Below are 20,661 nucleotides of genomic sequence, written 5' to 3'. Positions count from 1 at the left end.
TCTGTGAGACCCCATAGACGGCAGCCCACCAGGCTCCCCCGTCCCTGGGATTCTCCAGGCAAGAACACTGGAGTGGGCTGCCATTTCCTTCTCCAGAGCATGAAAGTGAAAAGACTTATATTACCTAGTACAAAGTAAATACTATGTAAATCAATGTAAATGCAATATAAATGCTATATAAATAGTTGCCAGCGCATGGTAAATTCAAATTTTGCTTTTTGGAATTTTCCTCCCCAATATTTCTGATCCCTGGTTCATTGACTCCACAGATGAAGCACCCATGGCTGTGGAGGGCTGACTATATGTGACACATGTTGTTCACTCAGTCATCCATTGATGGACATCTGGGCTGTCTCCATCTCCTGGCCACTGGGCACAGGGCTGATCTGGATATTTGCATACAAATACTTGTTTTCATTTTTTTTTGGAGGCTATACCCAGGAGTGCAATTGTTGGGTCATATGGTTATTATGACCCATGACCTATAACCATGAATCCACCTGCAGTGTGGGAGACCTGGGTTCGATCCCTGGGTAGGGAAAAACCCCTGGAGGAGCGCATGGCAATCCACTCCAGTGTTCTTGCCTGGAGAATTCCCATGGACAGAGGAGCCCAGTGGGCTATAGTCCATGGTGGCAAAGAGTCAGACACGACTGAGTGATTAAGCACAGTGGTCACTATGTTTAACTTTTTGAGAAACCTTTAGCTAGCTTCTAAATGCAGAGAATGATGGTCTACATTGAACTTCTCTGCAAGGTTACATTCTGGTTGGCTCTAAACCTTGTGTCAGGCTTCTTGCATCTAATCCATATTGTGAACTTGTTTTTGAAATCTTGGACTAAATTACAAAAACAAGAAGCATCATCAAAAGGCCAGGGAGCTATATGTGCAAACAGCATAATACAACTTCATATCTTAAAAAATGCTTTCACATGCGCAAGTCAACGGCTTTTATTTCAGGAAAGAGGTTATAGTGAAAGCCTGGTAAAGTTTATATTCTAGGAAAGCTATCTTATCCCCTGATAGTTTATTTTTAAAACGGTTTCATTGTCAGCACATATTCTGAGCACCATATTACTAATAGTACTTACAAGGTCCAACTACTGTGGAAACTAATAAACAAGTGAATTTCAAAAGTTTTAGCTGAAAGAGATATTATCTTTTATTTTAGAGAGCAAAATTACAAAGTCCTTCTCTGTGTTCTTGGGACCACCAACTGGATATATGTATTACTAACTTCAGCTAAAGAAAGAATTCCATGATATTTGGGAAATATCGGAGTAAATAAAATTAAGGAGATTACTACATATTTTCACAAGCCTTTCACATCTTAAAGATCTCGGTACCTTCTGCAAAATATTTATCATTTTACTTACTGATCTGATCACATAAATTTTAACCCACCCACCTTCCCAGTCTTAAAACTGGTATCCCACTGGGTACATCTTTGAGAAATAAAGTTTTAATTCATTTCTATTTCTGAATGAATACACCAACACCCAGAAAGAAATGATAAATAAACAAACAAAAATGGTTATTTTCTAGATTTTTGTAGATTCTTAAGACCTAGTCTTGGGGTGGAGGGAGAGAGGGAGGGATAAAAGGAGGAAGGAAAGAGAGAAAGAAGAGAAGAAGGCAGGACTATCTTCATGTCATAAAAATTAAAAGGGACAGATTAAGTATGTTACAGGATTCCTTCAAGGCCTAGAAAAGAAACACTAAGTTTTTGCAGTCCGTACAGCTGAGATTGTGTTGATGACTTATTTGTTGTTGGTAACTCAGCTGTACCGACAGCCAGTGGAGAAAGAAAACTGCTACCCATTCTTGGGTCTTATACATTTGCTTTTTCCATATATCTACTGTATGTGGAGATTTCTGGCATTTATGTTGGGGGCTCTGTTCCCTTTTTTCAGCCCTCAAATAAGAGTAGTTATCTTGAACACAATTTGTTTTCTCATTTGAATTTACATCAGACCCTTTAGGGCATAAGCCCTAAAGAAGATCTATCAGTATACGTACCCACATTTTTTTTACATGCATAATATCCATAGGTACTTCTTAGCACGCCTCAGGAAATGATATATGAGCCCTTCAGGGATATTAATTAAGCTTTGTAGCAACCCCTGTGACATGTCTGCCTGCCTACATATATCTGTTGGACACTCAGAAATTAATGCTTTGCGGAAGTGTGCCATTTAAGTGTGTTTGTAGGCCAGCCACATACCCACTGACAATGCATGAACAGATCCATACGTGTCAGTCATCAAAAAAGAAAAAAAAAAGTCATTTAAAAAGGCGACCATCTTTTAGCATCAACACGTAAATACGCCATGGCAACTTTTTATCCTCTTGGGCAGATCCTGCCACATCCCTGTCACAAAATAGGTCCCGGGGAAGCAGACTCTGAAAGTCTGGCTTCCTTGAAAGACTCCTGGTTTCTTAAATGCTGGGTTTCCCAGGGCCCCAGGCAAGGCTTTTTAAAAATGCAAGTGTCAAGGCAAACTGTCATGCGTGTTTGCCTTAAGTACCCGAAAAGCTTGTCATTGCCATCTTGGAAGCCTTGATGAAGATGCAGACGGACAGGCTGAGGCACGGGAAACTGAAAGCTGCCCGATGGGAAGGTGGCATGCGAGACGAAAAGGCAGGGGCCCGCCTTCAGGCATTTTCTTTGTGAGTGGCAGAATTAAAATAAAACCTCAAGGAGAGTCTGGGGAGGGGAGGGTGCCTTGCAGACGCTGTAGAGGCTTGGACTTGAACCGCGGTCCCGTCTGGCTCTGAGGTTTGGCTTGGTAAGAGGTGAAGTGGTCACAGGACACAGCAAAGCAGCGCCTGCCTTTCTGGGAGAGGACGCGGGGCGGATGGAGAGGTCAGGGGAAGGAGGTCAGGGAGGGGAAGGAGGTCAGGGAAGGAGGAGGAAGGTCGGGGCGGGGCGAGGGCTGGGATGACACCTGCTCATCCTTGGGCGCTGGGCAGGGTGGAGGGTACTGTGGGCAGCATGTGGGTTTCATCGCCTGGCTGCCCCTCCTGGAACCGGGGGCAATTTGGGGCAAACGACCCCCTGTTGTTGAATCTCAGCTTCTTGAGATGGAAAATGGTGAAAATGACTGAAAACATCTCATAGAGATATGGTCTGGGTTAAACGTGGGGGCTCAGCACATGCCTGACATTGAGTAGACCCTCAGTCAGAGCTCAGGCTAATAACCAATGAGCCTGGTAGACGGCCTCCTTGAAGTAAGTGTTTCTTGCCTCTTAGTCCCCATTCCTTTCTTCCTATGAGAGCCTTTGGTTAACAGCCGAGAGCCTGTTTTGTTTCTTTCATTTATTTGGCTGCACGGGGTCTTAGCTGCATCATGTGGGATCCCTCGCAGCGGTGCCCAGCTTCAGTAGTTGCTGCGTGGCTGTAGTGGCTTCGTGGCACTTGGGATCTTACTTTCCTGACCAGGGATTGAACCCGAGTCCCCTGCATTATAAGGCGGATTCTTAACCACGGGACTACCAACGCACTGCTAACTTTTAGTTCCTGCATTTCTGGTGTGTTCATCAAAGTCTCTCCCCTTTCTCACCACAAATGGGGTCATAACACACCTTTGGATAAATCCCTCAGCAGGGTCCATATCCCACTCAGAATAAACCACAGCGGGCTTGACTGGGCCTGGAAGGCGCCCCTGCCACGGGCCCTGGGGCCCAGTGCAGTGGATCCTGAACACTCGTGCGTTCTTCCATTCCTGGCCTAGTTTTATTCCTTGTCTCAGCTTAGAAGGCCCTTTTGCTGGGGTAACTCTCCTATTTCCATCAGAATGGGACTCAGACACCATTCCTACAGCCCAGACTCTTTGACCCATCATTCCCTGTCCCCAGACAGTGCCCTGCACTTTCTTCCCTCTTACAGCTGTTTATATTCATGTAAATTACTTACTTCGCTTTCTTCTGTTGTTTACTGTTTCGTCACTAAATCGAACCCGAGTCTCCTGCATCTGCAGGCAGATTCTTTACTGCTGAGCCGCCAGGGAGGCCCTAGTTTTCTCCTGTGAAAGTGAAAGTGTTAGTCGCTCAGTCGTGTCCTACTCTTTGAGACCCCATGGACTGTAGACTGCCAGGCTCCACTGTCCACAGGATTCTCCAGGTAAGAATACTGGAGTGGGTTGCTATGCCCTCCTCCTGGGGATCTTTCTGACCCAGGGATCAAATCCCAGTCTCCTGCATTGCAGGCAGATTCTTTTTATCTGAGCCACATTCTTTACCATCTGAGCCACCAGGAAAGCCAAAGAACAATCTGTTTCTGCCCAGTTTTTAATCAGGAACCTTTTGTGTGTGAGAGCAAACATGATAAACACTACACTATGGAAAGCTTTCTCCTTCCAGACTGTAATTCCCAGGGGACAAGGGCCACAGCCGCTTCCTCCTTTATCCTCAGAACCTTGCTTGGTGCTCAGCCCCTAACAGGACCTCCATAAATGTTGGCTGAATTAAGTTGAAGTCTGATGAACACTTCAACACATTAAGTTATAATCTGATGAATACGTCATGTATGGATGTGAGAGTCGGACGATAAAGAAAGCTGAGCCCCGAAGAATTGATGCTTTTGAACTGTGGTGTTGGAGAAGGCTCTTGAGAGTCCCTTGGACAGTAAGGAGATCAAACCAGTCAATTCTAAAGGAGATCATTCCTAAATATTCATTGGAAGGACTGATGCTGAGGCTGAAACTCCAATACTTTGGCCACCTGATGCGAAGAACTGACTCATTAGAAAAGACCCTGATGCTGGGGAAGATTGAAGGCGGGAGGAGAAGGGGACGACAGAGGATGAGATGGTTGGATGGCATCACCGACTCGATGGACATGAGTTTGGGTAAACTCGGGGAGTTGGTGATGGACAGGGAGGCCTGGCGTGCTGCAGTCTGTGGGCTGGAAAAGAGTTGTACAAGACTGAGAGACTGAATGACTAAACTGAACTGAACTGATGAACACAGCTAGTAATGGGATTACCAATAGGAGGTGGGAAATACAAAAATCCTTATTTAGCATAAAACTGGAGTTTCAGATAAAGAAACTAGATAAGTTTGACCGGAGGCCCTCATATTGACTGAGCCTTCACATACTTATTTCACAAAAGAGACTGTCTTCCATGTGGGATTTTCAAGCTCTTGATCATCACACTCTCCTGTAATAGAACAATGATACTGCTGTTCTCAGCATTTCTCTTGGGGACTCAGAAACTTGACTCAGTCATCTTAGACGTTCTGATAATATCCCCGTTAGGTAGAGAGAGGCAAGGTAGACGGGGAAGAGAGGCAAATGTAAAACTTGCCAAATTAGAAATGAGAAAACAAATGCAGCAAAGGTTAGATTAGAATCACATCGGCCAGGCTGAAGAAAGCCTGGGAATAAAGAGAAAGGGCCCTACAGCTAGAACCAAGGGCAGTGAGCAAATCCAATTTCCCCCACAGCCGTTCCTCTTTCTTGCTTTACCTGACATGCAAGAAGGGGAGTTGAGTTTCTGGAACATTTGAGTATTATATAGTACGTTATTCCTTAAAAAAAGAAAATTCAACTCTATGTCTAAAATCCAAGACTGTAAACTTCAGGACTCTTATTTTAAATACATATAAGACATTCAGGCCAGGAAAGGAGGAATAAAAAGAGACTGTAACACTCGAGCTGAGACAGACATAATTTGGCACAATCTATCAAAATTCAAAATGTGCATTATACATACCCTTTGATCTAGCAATTTCACTTCCAGGAATTTAACTTTGGAATATAATCACGGAAGTAAGAAAGAAAGATGTATACATAAGACTCGTCATTACAGTTTTGTTTGTAACAGCAGAAACCTGAAAGCAATCTAAATGTCCATCAGGAAGAGATTGGTTAAATAAATTACGGCGTTACGGAATATTACACAGACTTTAAAAAAGAATGAGGTAGGTCTACATGAAATTACCTGGAATGGTTTCTACAATTTCTTATGAAGTTAAAAAAAAAAAAAAAGTCGCCAAATGGCAGATATAACACAATTCCATTTATACTAAACTTAAAAAGAAATATGCTTAGACACCATAAATATTTTTAGAGGCCTAAAATAATAAACCGTCAAATGAGATTTTCTTGAAGATAGGAATGGAGGGGCAGGGAGTATACTTTGCATTTTTCACCTTTATAATCACTGAATATTTTTATCGAGAGAGTGAATACATTTTGTAATAAAACACCTGGAAATACTAAATCTATTGTAATCATTTCAGTTCAGTTACTCAGTCGTGTCTGACTCTTTGTGTCCCCATGGATTGCAGCACACCCGGCTTCCCAACTCCCAGAGCTTGCTTAAACTCATGTCCATTGCTTCGGTGATGCCATTCAATGATCTCATCCTTTGTCATCCCCTTCTCCTCCTGCTTTCAATCTTTCCCAGCATCAGAGTCTTTTCTAAAGAGTCAGTTCTTCACAGCAGGTGGCCAAAGTATTGGAGTTTCAGCTTCAGCATCAGTCCTTCCAATGAATATTTAGGACTGATTTCCTTTAGGATGGACTGGTTGGATCTCCTTGCCATCCAAGGGACTCTCAAGAGTTTTCTCCAACAACACAGTTCAAAAGCACCAATTCTTTTGGCTCAGCTTTCTTTATGGTCCAGCTCTCACATCCATATATGACTACTGGAAAAACCATAGCTTTGACTAGATGGACCTTTGTAGGCAAAGTAATATCTCTGCTTTTTAATATGCTGTCTAGGTTGGTCATAGCTTTTCTTCCAAGGAGCAAACGTATTTTAATTTCATGGCTGCAGTCACCATCTGCAGTGATTTTGGAGCCCAAAAAAATAAAGTCTGTCACTGTTTCCACTGTTTCCCCATCTATTTGCCATGAAGTGATGGGACCAGATGCCATGATCTTAGTTTTCTGAATGTTGAGTTTTAAGCCAGCTTTATCATTCTCCTCTTTCACTTTCATCAAGTGGCTCTTTAGTTCCTCTTTAATTTCTGCCATAAGGGTGGTGTCAACTGCATATCTGAGGTTATTGATATTTCTCCTGGCAATCTTGATTCCAGCTTGTGCTTCATCCAGCCTGGTGTTTTGCATGATGTACTCTGTATAGAAGTTAAATAAGCAGGGTAACAATACACAGCCTTGACGTATTCCTTTCCCAATTAGGAACCAGTCCGTTGTTCCAAGTCAAGTTCTAACTGCTGCTTCTTGACCTGCATATGGATTTCTCAGGAGGCAGGGAAGGTGGTTTGGTATTTCCATCTCTTTCTGAATTTTCCAGTTTGTTGTGATCCACACAGTCAAAGGCTTTGGCATAGTCAATAAAGTCAACAAAGTCAATGTTTTTCTGGAACTCTCTTGCTTTTTCGATGATCCAATGGATATCGGTAATTTTATCTCTGGTTCCTCTGTCTTCTCTAAATCCAGCTTGAAAATCTGGAAGATCTTGGTTCATGTACTGTTGAAGCCTGGTTTGGAGAATTTTGAGCATTACTTTGCTAGTGTGTGAGATGAGTACAATTGTGTGGTAGTTTCAACAGTCTTTGGCATTGCCTTTCTTTGGGATGGGAATGAAAACTGATCTTTTCCAGTCCTGTGGCCACTGTTGAGTTTTCCAAATTTGCTGGCATATTGAGTGCAGCACTTTCACAGCATCATCTTTTAGGATTTGAAATAGCTCAGCTGGAATTCTATTACCTCCACTAGGTTTGTTTGTAGTGAGGCTTCCTAAGGCCCACTTGACTTCAAACTCCAGGATATCTGGCTCTAAATGAGTGATCACACCATCGTGGTTATCTGGATCATGAAGATCTTTTTTTTATAGTTCTTCTGTGTCTTCTTGCCACCTCTTCTTAATATCTTCTGCTTCTGTTAGGTCCATACCATTTCTATCCTTTTTTGTGTCCATCTTTGCATGATATATTTCTTTGGTATCTCTAATGGTATCTCTAATTTTCTTGAAGAGATCTCTAGTCTTCCCCATTCTGTTGTTTTCCTCTTTCTTTGCACTGATCACTGAGGAAGGCTTTCTTATCTTTCCTTGCTATTCTTTGGAACTTTGCATTCAGATGGGTATAGCTTTCCTTTTCTTCTTTGCCTTTTGCTTCTCTTATTTTCTCAGCTATTTGTAAGGCCTCCTATACAACCATTTTACCTTTTCGCATTTCTTTTTCTTGGGGATGATCTTGATCACTGCCTCCTGTCCAATGTCAGGAACCTCCATCCATAGTTCTTCGGGCACTCTGTCTACCAGATCTAATCCTTTCAATCTATTGTAATATGTGCTCTAATTCTTTGCCTAATTCTTGACTGTTCCTTTGCAGAAGGAAATGGAGATAAAGATTCTGCATGGGATGTGCTGCTGCTGCTGCTGCTGCTGTTGCTAAGTTGCTCAGTCGTGTCCGACTCTTAGCGACCCCATGGACTGCAGCATACCAGGCCCCTCCGCCCATGGGATTTTCCAGGCAAGAGTACTGGAGTGGGGTGCCATTGCCTTCTCCGATGCATGGGATGAACAGGCAACATAGTTGCCTGATCATCATGCAGGAAATGGAGGGAAACTTCAGTTAGAGACCTGCCTGCAGCCCCACCTGGACAATCAGCTTGAGAAACTAAGTTTTCTGACCTCACCGTTCTCAACTGTAAAACAGATATCAGCCTGCACAAGTGATCTGAACATGGCTTCCTGCCTCAAAATTCTGCCTTGGTTCTACTAAATGATTCCTCTTCTCTTAAATGATCAGGTCAACCTAAATGCTGTTGACTTTGATTCCTCCTCCTGGTCTGCCTTCTGATGCAATGGTCAGAATCAAGGGACTGGTAATTCCACGGTGGTGTCGTGGTTAGGACCCTGCACTTCCCCTGCTGGGGGCCCAGGTTCAACCCCTACTCTGGGAACTAAGATCCCTCAAGCCTTGCAGTGCAGCCAAAAAAGGAAAAAAAGGCATCAAGGGACCAACTTCTCAGAAGATGGCAGGTGTTTCTGTAGTCTCATCATCAGACCCCTTCCTTCCCACCTCACCTCCACCTCTCTCTCTTCCTCTGTCCTTGAAATAGCACCTTCAACTCCAGCCCTGCAAAAAATTCTACACTTCTCCCTTTTCTAAAAACTGAAGGCATGGTGAATTTGAAGATTCACATTATAGGCAGGACAGGAGGAGGTCTCCATCCTAACACAGCTTTTGTATTTCCAGACAGGACCCACGATGGTGAAAACTCGGAAAAGTCCCTCCAGACACATAGTGAATGTGTCCTTTCTTACCTGGTTCTCACATCCACCCCAGTGTCACACACTTCATTCTACTGAATTTCTAGGGGAGTTTAAATGTACGTGTGCTACTTTTCCCCTACTACTGAGCTTCTCTACAACATGCAACATCAGATTAAATCACATGAGTGTAAATAGTAATGGGCATAATTATCGACATTAGGAGAAGCTGATTTTTAGGACAAAACTTCTTGTCTCATTAAATGTGGAACTATTCTGATGGTACCTATAAGAAGGTCCATTAGGGAGCAGACTGACTCCTATCTAAAGTGTTCATCACAAAAAGGATAAGCTGCATTTTTATATCGCTGAGAAGAGAAGCTTGGAGCATGGAATTAAAGGTTTCCCATTCACTGTCTTATTAAAAAGCAAAACCAAGAACTTAAAATTGATAAAGGTAAAACTGCTTCTCCAGCCATTTTCAGGAGATGAGAAATACACTGAGTTGTTTTGAGTTAACTTTCTCATCATGAGCCCTCGTAAAGAGCACTGGTTAGTAAGACAATAAATGAGCATGTTTTAATTAGAAAATGTGGAATCCAAGCACTTTTGCAGGAAAGAAGATGATAGCTGGAAAGAGACATCAGGGGACTAATAAAAGTTAAGATGCATTCAGTGGCCACAGTGAACTCCAAGGTAAAGTCGTGGGACGTTTAAGAAGTGAACCAGAGAGGGTGATGAATCAGAAGGGGATGGGAATTACTCAGCGGAACTTATTCTTTCTACTTCATAATGGAATCAGTTGTAAACCCCCTGCTGTGTCCAGGCAAGTGAGGTAACCGATACTCTTGAACCTCCCATACTTCCAACCCTGGCCAGGACTGTGTGCCCAGAGGAGAAAATGATGCAATTAGGCAGTAAGAAAAAGCGCCCCCTGCCAAAGTGGTTTTCCGGGATCCGTACCGTTTTAAGAAGCGGACAGAGCTGTTCATCGCTGCTGAGGGAATCCACACCGGCCAGTTTGTGTACTGCGGCAAAAAGGCCCAGCTCAACATCGGCAATGTGCTCCCAGTGGGCACCATGCCTGAGGGCACCATCGTGTGTTGTCTGGAGGAGAAGCCTGGTGACCGAGGGAAGCTGGTAAGAGCCTCCGGAAACTATGCCACAGTCATCTCCCACAACCCTGAGACAAAGAAGACGCGAGTGAAGCTGCCTTCGGGCTCCAAAAAGGTCATCTCCTCTGCCAACAGAGCTGTGGTCGGTGTGGTGGCTGGAGGTGGCCGCATTGACAAGCCCATTCTTAAGGCCGGCCGTGCCTACCACAAGTACAAGGCAAAGAGGAACTGCTGGCCGCGGGTGCGGGGTGTGGCCATGAATCCTGTCGAGCATCCCTTGGAGGTGGCAACCACCAGCACATTGGCAAACCCTCTACTATCCGCAGAGACGCCCCTGCTGGCCGGAAAGTGGGTCTCATTGCTGCCCGCCGGACTGGGCGTCTCCGGGGAACCAAGACTGTGCAGGAGAAGGAGAACTAGGGCTGTGGCTCAATAAAGCTTATTTCTTTTCACCAAAAAAAAAAAAAAGAAAAAGCAGCTAGGCTGGGGCACAGCTAGCACTGAACTTGGCCTGGGTTTTCTTGTCTTTTTTCCAGCCTGCCAGCTCTCTATCTTACCATCTAATACCGTCTAACACCATGGTGTTCGGTTATGGCCACACCCTCCTTTCTGGTATCTGGTCCTCACAGGCATATGATCCAGTCAACACGGATCATAATCAGTCAACACGGTCCATGCTCCAGACCTCCAGACTGGGTCTGCTGTGGCCATAGGATTCTAGTTGAGTTCCCTTGAAACATGAAGAGGAAATCCTTTTTCTGTTAGTTTCTAAGCTATGAGAACAGAGCCCGCAGTTCCCACAGAGATCTCACAAAAGGACAGCTGCTTAAGAATGACGTTAGGAAACAGAAAAACAGCTGAAAGACAGAGAGAGAGGCCTAGTGCCTGAGTTCAAGACCACGAATCAAGTTCTGCTTGAGTTTTGATTCTGTCCCACACCCTGCATTACCCCTAGTTGTATCTTCCTGACAGGGCTCCCACCTGGATAACATAAAGTGTCTAAAACAGTGCTTGGCATAAGGCAGGCATTTAAGAGATGACAATGACTAAAGACAAAAGCAGAAACAGCGTTCAGGCCGTCTGCACAGTGCAAAGATTTTCAACATGGCCACCATCTCTCCTCGCATGGACTCAGGAGTTTAGAAGCTAGACAAGACGATCTCTGCCCTTCTGCTTTTGGACAAACAAAAGTGTTCAATATTTTACAGAAAATAAACACGTGTTTAATTTTTAAAAAATGATTAAATATTACCAAACACGATTTCCAAATAGAAATCAAGTCACTTGCTAATATCTGCAGGGTTTGTGTGGAGCACTCTTGTCAAACTCATTCACAGAACATCGTGGGCAAATTGTCAGGTCTTCAAGACACCTTGTCTCTGACAAAATCCCATTTCTGTGCTCTTCAAACTGCCTTCATACTTTTGTTCCACCTTCCAGTAACTAATACCCTCCTTTTTCTAATTATTTCGATAAATTCAAAGCCATCCCCGGTGTCTCCTTTTCCAAGACATCACATGCAGTAAGTCCTCAGATCTGCCGAGGGTCTAGAGAGATTAACTCATTGGGTTTTGGCGAAAGAGAGAAGAGGTCACTCCGGGTCAGCGAAAATGCAAAAGCTGAGCTGCACCAGCTTCCGAGCCACGGACTGACTACCTCCTCTCAGATCGCTGGCAGCAGTAGACATAAAGTGCATAATAAATGTAATGCAGTTGAATCATCCTGGAACCATCCCCCCACTCCCTACCCCCAGTCTGTGGAAAAACTGTCTTCCACAAAATTGGTCCCTGGTGCCAAAAAGTTTGGCGACCATGGAACTAAGGTAACTAAGAAAGCACTAAGCTGAACAGAAAACACCCACACCGCAGGGCCCCACTTTCAGACGGTTTTTACATTTATTATCTCACCTTACTAAGCTGGCTTTCCCCAGGGTCCCACCAAATGCTTAAAAGTGCCTAATTTTACCTTATGCTTTATTATTCCCTGTTCCAAAGTGCAGTGGAGAGGGTCTGGGTTGATAAGAGATTTAAAAAGGCACAAAGACTAAATTTCCCATTTAAAATTCTTATCTAAGCACATATCCATGCAAAAGGAAGAACATTTCCTACCTTCTTCCTAGAACCGGATTTTATATCCAGTCCTTCAAGTAATTGCAAAATAATAATAATAAGCTTTTAATTGTCATATCATTGGTATGCAACATCTTGACAGGAGGACTAATAGTTGAGCAGTGGACTTAGGGATGCTCCAACCCAGCTGACGCTTTTAACAAACTGAAATAGAATTTTAGAACCATCTCACAAATTAAAAAAGGAAGTGCTGCTCATTCTCTTTTGAAATAAAAGGCGGGCATGCACAGCTAAAACACTGAGGACAGAAATTGGAAGCACTTGCTGATTTTTCAAACAATTACTCTGAGCAAGAAATGATTCTGTAAGGAATTAAAAACACATGATTTTGAGGCTGATTTTCTGTGGTTAATGTTGTCATAAAAATGGATTATTTGCATACAAGACTTAGGGAACATTCTGAAACTGGCGAGTTTTAGAGGGTGAAAAAAAGATATCTGAGAAAAAGTGCTTCAAGTTGTTCATCTCCCTTATCATCCAAAGGATGCAGTCCTAGCTGAACACACTGGCTGAGTGCCTCGTGATGGGCTGCGATTCCGGGGACATAAGATCCCCAATCACGGAGGCAGGCCAAACCGAGACTAATAAATCAAAGGGAGCTTCAGAAAGGGTGCAGAGCCTACCACCCCTGCCTGGGAGAACCAGGAGTGCCTTATCTAGCTTCTGTGAAAAGAAAAAGATCATTGCCAGCCAGAATTAGAAAAGCCTCGCACTCCATCAAGTCTCCCCCATCTGAGCCAGATAAAATATCCTCTGGGGAGGCTTCAGGAAATGCCCCGAGGGAATGACAGTTGATATTAGCTGAATGGGTGAAAGAGCACAGACAGAGATGGAAATACTGGGCTTTTTTCAACTGTGAACCTAACCCAAGAGTCTGACATTTACACAGACTCAGGGCAGAGTCCTGCACTTCCAAGGCATGACCGCAAGGTGGCCTCAGTCTGTAATAGGGTCCCCGTGGTCCAGGCTGCGGAGGGATGGCTTTTAAAATACACAAAACATCCTTCTACCCAGAGGCTTCCCCGTGCTAACTCATAAATAAGAAGTTCAAGTCCCCAGAGCTTTAATAAACTTAACAAGGCTTTAATTTTATAGCGGGAGACACATTTTAAAAGCTGAGCCCTCCTTGTAGACCTCTACCTTCAAGTATGTCTCCAAGTTTGCAAACCATGCCAAGAACAGACTAGAGTGGTCTTAAATAAGACACAATGCTTGTCTCTTTCTTAATGCACCTTGTAATTTGCACACGAGCCACAACACTTTATTTTCTTATTAATGGGTTTGAGTGTGTTTAACACCGCAAGCCATAAATAGCAGAGCAATGGATTAGACCAGGTTCTCTTTATTTTCCTGCCAATTGTCAGAAAGTGATGTGGGGTACGGGACACCCCTGCTTACTGGATTTTTCCCTACCACTCACCAACACCCCCCCAACTCCGCCTCCCGCCTCTAACCAAGAACCAACCCCTGTCTCCATCTGACAAGAAAAAAAAAAAGACACAGTCTGGTTTCTCATTGGAGAGTGTGCCTATTGAGCAGTTCAGTTATTGAGATTAATAAGCTGCCAGTTTCCAAGGAAGACTAAGAAAACTACAAAATTAAAGTGCATTGCAACGTGAAATGCTGCTGGTGGCCAGGCGGGATCATGGTGTCAAAAAGGCAAGGTAAAGCTATAAACCAAGGTTGAGTTTGAAAAGCTAACCTAAAGGTCTCATTAATTTCCATGTTGCTTCTGATGAGAATTTAGAGAGGGCATAATGTTTTGCAATATGGAGAAATCATGCTGCCTATTGATTTGAAAAGTGCTAGAAAGCATTTGGTTCATCCAGAATGAATTCTAGTTTTACACCTCACTCAAAAATGTTCAAAAAAAAAAAATGGGGGGTGGGGGTGGGAAGCAAACAGGTTACCTTGGTTTAATATTCTCAAGATCAAGCTTGTCAGGATTCTGTCAGAAAATTAATCCTTAGGTAGAGAAATCAATCTGAGAACAAGTGGAGAAGAGTCTTTAGGTTCAGCCTGGTGGGGATGTTTCCACAATCTCATTGCTTCTCCATGAAAATCTTATTTACTAAAGGTCATTAGGCTTGATTCCCCAATATGCACTCCCCATAAAGCTATCAGATGAGGCTAAGATTACTTGGTCTTGAAGATAAAAAGTAGGTTTTCTGAAATGCTGATACCCAAATTCCCGGGGTTCCCTGTGCCACTTATCAAGCCCAACATGCTCCATTCTTGATCAGAGCACTTCCTGGGTGTTCATCACAACTTTCTGAGTGTCCCTACACGAACGATGACCAAATGGCCATCCAGCATACTCAAGGCAGGGCGGCTTTCTCCTACCAATCTGGCAAAGTCCTGTTTGGAAGATAAACCTCCTGCAAATCACAGAGCTAAAAAATGTAGCAGTGCTTCCTATTTCTGCAGCTTCAATTGACTCTTGCATTTTATGGTGGGTAGAGCATTAAACCTCTAAACTCAGCTCACACGTAGCCCATGTTGTCGCTACCATGGACCTTCGAGGCTTCAGATTTACCATTCAGTATTCCCCAACCTTGCAGAGCTGAAGACAAGGGCCCCTTATATCTTGCCTGGCTTATGATTTTGTCAAGACCAACTCCATGTCCAATCACAGACTGGGATTCATCCCTCAGATCATTTCTTGCCTCACATCACTTATAATGTGTTAACTTCATGATTTCCACCACCTGGGTAAATTTTAATTGGATAATAAGTATCGTTTTGTTTTGTTTTGTTCTTCTAGTTTCAAAGACATTATCATGTGATGGGAGTGTGGCACGTGAAGTCAGGTAGACCCAAGTTTCAATCCCAGTCCTGCCACCTACTTATTTGGAGATGTGCAGGTAAGTTCATCTCAAGTCTCAGTTTCAATTTATTTAAAATAGGGATAAGTAACATATACTCAGCAGAAGAGTTAAAGGCTTCAATGGGATCATGCCTGTAAAACTAAGTATTGAGCAAAAACTATTTGATAAATTTGTTATTCACAGAACTATACAATCATGTAGAATAACGAAGTTGAACAAAATTTCTGGAGAGTTTTTTTTTTTTTTTTTTTTAAAGAGAAAAATCAACTGCTGAGAACTTTGGATACAGTGAAAGTGAAAGTCGCTCAGTCCTGTCTGACTCTTTGTGACCCCATGGACTATACAGTCCACGGAATTCTCAAGGCCAGAATACTGGAGTGAGTAGCCTTTCCCTTCTCCAGGGGATCTTCCCAACCCAGGGATGGAACCCAGGTCTCCCGCATTGCAGGCAGATTCTTTACCAGCTGAGCCACAAGGGAAACCCAAGAAAACTGGAGTTGGATACACTCACTATGCTATTATTTATAAATGGATGTGCTTCTGTGTTACATATATTATTTTAAAATCAAAATAAGTCTGGCTAATAATAGCGACTCAATACTCTTGTTACCTCAGAGATTTAAGAGGTGGAAAACTGAACTTGTTTTCTAAGTGACATCACTAGTCACTCAGCCTCTTAAGTCAAAAAATTGGGTATCGTGCTCACGCCTGCTTAACCTACATCCTGACATTCCAGCCATCATTAATTTTACTGATTCTACCTTTAGCACATTCCCCATAACTCTGAACGCTCACCTTCTGGTCAGATTGGTAGGAGAAAGGCAGACAGCTCTGATACTGCAGATATGGGGACCCTAATGGAAACTCCACCATTTTTCATCTTAACCATGACAGTATTCCCCAAATTGCACCCTCAGTCTTGCTATACCTCTCCCCAACCCTCTACCTATTAACCATAAGGCAGCTACCATAATTAAAAGCAAAACAAAACCATTTACGCACTATTTCAGCCTTCTGTTTAAAATGCTTTAATGATTTTTCACTGTTTTGGGGGAGAGTCCAAAATCTTTAAAGCAGCCCCAAACCACGCACTGTCCTGCCCTTGCCTGCCTTTCTAGTTTGCTGTCTCTTCCTGGAATCGTAGCACCACTTCTCCCAGCAGATCATGGTTTTTGCCACCAAGAACATTCTTTAAGTCTAATTAACACCTACTCATCCTTAGGGCTCAGCTTATATGCCAATTTCTCCTGAGTCTGACCTCTATACCTCACATGGCACTTAATACATTTGTCGTTGTAGGGTCACAGGCCTAATCTTTTGCTCACTTTCTGTCTACAGCCTAGAATGCACAAAAAGACAAGGACTTGCTTTTCTTCTTCTTCAATGCCTGGCACCTGGTTGGGTCTCATAGATGTTTCTCTAATGAGTAACGGATGACCATTTCAAAAAGTAACTTGCAAACTTGTTTGCGGCTTGAGGATCTTGATGGCTATTCTGGTATTTTGGGGCAAAAGCAAACTCAGAAGTTCTGTCCTGCTTCGGGATTTTCTTTAGTGACCTGCTACCAGAGATAGATGCCGAGAAAGAAGCTTGCTTCAGCAAAATGCACGACGGAAGGAAAGTTAGGTTCTGTCACTGAGCTACTTTTTACTACTTTAGACAAAGAGATGCTGACTTCAGAAACTCCCAAAGAAGCAGCTGGCCAGAAAGATTCTTGACCTTGTTGCTCTCAGGATAGGAAGGAGGAGATAGGTGGTATCAACCCAGAATTACCCATGGACCTTGTTCTAAGACCTTCTGCAAGCAGGCTGAGAGAAAGATGGTGAGGAGTGATTTTGTAGACCATCCAAGCTGTTTGCAAATAGTTCCTCTGCCCTATGTTTTGTTTCTCTTGGCTTATATTATGATTTACACATGAACTGATTGTTTTGGGTAGTAGGCATTTATATGCATTTTTAATTTATATGGTTGACATTGATACAGAACTTTCCTTATAAGCTTTTTTTTGTCTTGTGTTAAATTCCAAGTTTGTACAGTACTGTTTTCTGGCTATGCCTCCTTAACCAGCACCTTGATTCTACTTGTTACAGAACAAAAAATGGAAAAAGCACAGTCCAGGGAAGATCTAACGTGCCTCATTAAGACTGATGGGAACATCAACAAGCAATGCAGGGGGCAAGGGCTTATTCCTTGCTGGTCTAAAAAAACACCTTGGATTTGGCTTGGAGTCTCTGGGGTGGCAGAATGCCTACCCATTGCCTTCCAGAGTTATGAAATTCTTCCATCATGCCCAGAAGTCTAGATTAATGAGATCAGGGGTGATAAAGTTTTGTTTGTAAGTTTCCATTGCACTTTCACAGTTGATGACTACATCATAATCAGCCTCCAGAATGTCTTGCCTTCAGTGGTTCTCTCTCTTGGATGTGGTTAATCAATTCTTATTTGATATGAAAGACACGAATGGGAATCCTAGTATGATATCATTACCCCAACTTAAGAGCTTCCATTCCCTACATTTGCTCTATGGGTAAGAAAATGACACCATTAAACTAACAATATTTCAGCATTTGAGTGAGTGAAATTGTTCAGTTCTACAGTTTCCAAGTCTATAAGGAAAAATCACTGAAGAATGGGAACAAATGATGCCACAATCTTTGATTTTTTTTTCTCCACTATCTATTAGGTAAAACTCTTATTTATCCTTCCAAACCCAGCTCAAACAGCCCCTCAGCTGGAAAACTTTTCCTGAACATCTGGAATAGTTAATTATGATGTCAACTGTTCAACCACTGTAACTTACAGACTTCCATTACTGTAAACTCTGCACGATCTTTCTGTTTATGTGCCTATCTCCTTTTTTAGGCTGTATGAGCTCTAAGGGAAGAATACAAGTTTTAATCATAATCTTTCCAGTACCTAACATGGCACTTAGTATTTTCAAGAGACTCAGTAAATATTTGCTAATAAGGGACTGAATAAATAATATCTAAAAGAGAAACATAAAGTTCAACAATTCAATACAAGACCAGTTGCAAATTCAAATAATATGTATTCAGTTCTATGGATGGAATTTCAAATATCTGGGTTTGATTTTAGTAATGGCCCATCTCAAGGGACTTACATTCTCTAATTCTTGGCCCTTGAATGTACTGATCAGAGAACATCTGATACTGTTCTTGCCATCTCATAGGCTTCAAGGTTTTGGCCATTTTATTAACTCTTCAAGCTTGCTTACTCTAAAAGCATTGAGAAACTCCAATCCTAGGAGAAATGCTAAGTATTCTAATAACCTGAAGAAGGACTTGACAGGTTGGAAGGCATGTTCTGGGAGAACTTCAGGAGAACAGGAAGGGGATATGCTTGGTTGCTGGTCCTCTCCCCCAGATCTTTTCAAGGGAAATATTTATTGCCAATCACATCAGAATGTGATGGATGATAGGAGATACCCTCATGCAGTGTATGTGTTCTCATCACCAATGAGAGACTCTGTGAGGAGTGGACATTCTGATGGATCTTTCTCTGATGATGTGACAATCAAGGCAATAATTGTAGGTTTGTGATCAGATATCTCAACATCTTATTTTATGTGTAGAAATCACCAGAGTTCCATCCAATGTGACTCATAATTTACCATCTCACTGAAGATTTAGACTGGACATGGAACAACAGACTGGTTCCAAATAGGAAAAGGAGTACATCAAGGCTGTATATTGTCACCCTGCTTATTTAACTTATATGCAGAGTACATCATGAGAAATGCTGGTTTGGAGGAAACACAAGCTGGAATCAAGAATGCCAAGAGAAATATCAATAACCTCAGATATGCAGATAACACCACCCTTATGGCAGAAAGTGAAGAAGAACTAAAGAGCCTCTTGATGAAAGTGAAAGAGGAGAGTGAAAAAGTTTGCTTAAGGCTCAACATTTGGAAAACTAAGATCATGGCATCCAGTCATGCATCCGGTCCCATCACCTCATGGCAAATAGTTGGGGAAACAGTAGAAACAGTGGCTGACTTTATTTTTTTTGGGCTCCAAGATCACTGTAGATGGTGATGGCAGCCATGAAATTAAAAGACACTTACTCCTTGGAAGGAAAGTTATGACCAACCTAGACAGCATATTGAAAAGCAGAGACATTACTTTGTCAACAAAGGTCCGTCTAGTCAAGCCTATGGTTTTTCCAGTGGTCATGTATGGATGTGAGAGTTGGACTATAAAGAAAGCTGAGCACTGAAGAATTGATGCTTTTGAACTGTAGTGTTGGAGGAGACTCTTGAGAGCCCCTTAGACTGCAAGGAGATCTAACTAGTCCATCCTAAAGGAGATCAGTCCTGGGTGTTCGTTGGTAGGACTGATATTGAAGCTGAAACTCCAATACTTTGGCCACCTCATGTGAAGACCTGACTCATTTGAAAAGACCCTCATGCTGCGAAAGATTGAGGGCAGGAGGAGAAGGGGATGACAGAGGATGAGATAGTTAGATGGCATCACCGACTTGATGGACATGGGTTTGGGTGGACTCTGGGAGTTGGTGATGGACAGGGAGGCCCGGCATGCTGTGGTTCACGGGGTCGCAAAGAATCGGATATGACTGAGCGACTGAACTGAACTGAAGCTTTAGAATGCTTGCAAGTTACTTTGACCCTCCAGTCTACACTCTGAATTTTTAAAATGGTGACAACAATGATTTCTTCCTACTTGACTGAAGTGCTTCCGGGTTTGATTGGGACAATACATTTAAACCACTAACACTGGCATAGACAAAGTGCACAATGAAAACTGGTTGGTACTGGTGATGATAGTGCTCTTTTTTCCTTTTTTCTTTTTCTCTTTCCCAATATCTACTACATTTCTCCTACCCTTTCTCCTTTTCCTCCATCTTATCCACTGTGCATAGCCTCATGTCTCGCAACTATTAATATTTTTCAAGTAATGGTCTGTTAATGTGAAAATAGACTGACTAGTACCCAACAGACTCTATGCAGTTCATAAATATAAGGAAAAAAAAGAAAATCTTATCCAGTCTTAAAGACCACCACCAACTATGAACATATCCTGAGTTAAGCCTGGTGGACCAGTTAGCTTTCAGCCTGGAACCCTTCCATAAAGCTACTTATTAGTGGATTATTATATCAATGCAAATGTTTAAACCTATCTATTATATATAATATATGCATATAGTTTCTATTGAGTTTACTTATTGTAAACCTTAGAGATTAAGAATGCAGGCATGGTTACAAATCACCTACACTGGTTAGAAAAGAAAATGCATTAAAGTTTGAAGTGACTATAGTGACAATGGTGTTCAACGTTTTTGAGATCTTAATAACACAAAAATATTAGAGATAAGAAACAACATGGCTTGCATAATTATTTCCAGCTGCATGCAGAAAATTC

General features: G+C 42.5%; 1 protein-coding gene and 1 pseudogene across 7 annotated transcripts in view; one reads left to right on the top strand and one right to left on the bottom strand.

The window, feature by feature from the left end:
* Window positions 1-20,661, bottom strand: part of TENM2 (teneurin transmembrane protein 2) — a 1,355,454-nt gene that overhangs the window by 308,007 nt on the left and 1,026,786 nt on the right. The gene's annotated exons all lie outside the window — the stretch shown is intronic.
* LOC110144696 (large ribosomal subunit protein uL2-like) lies at window positions 9,983-10,779 on the top strand (annotated as a pseudogene).

This window comes from Odocoileus virginianus, chromosome 3 (assembly GCF_023699985.2).
Source record: "Odocoileus virginianus isolate 20LAN1187 ecotype Illinois chromosome 3, Ovbor_1.2, whole genome shotgun sequence".
NCBI lineage: Eukaryota > Metazoa > Chordata > Mammalia > Artiodactyla > Cervidae > Odocoileus > Odocoileus virginianus.
The sequence above is the reverse complement of the archived record's forward strand: the minus strand, read 5'-3'. Positions and strand labels throughout refer to the sequence as shown.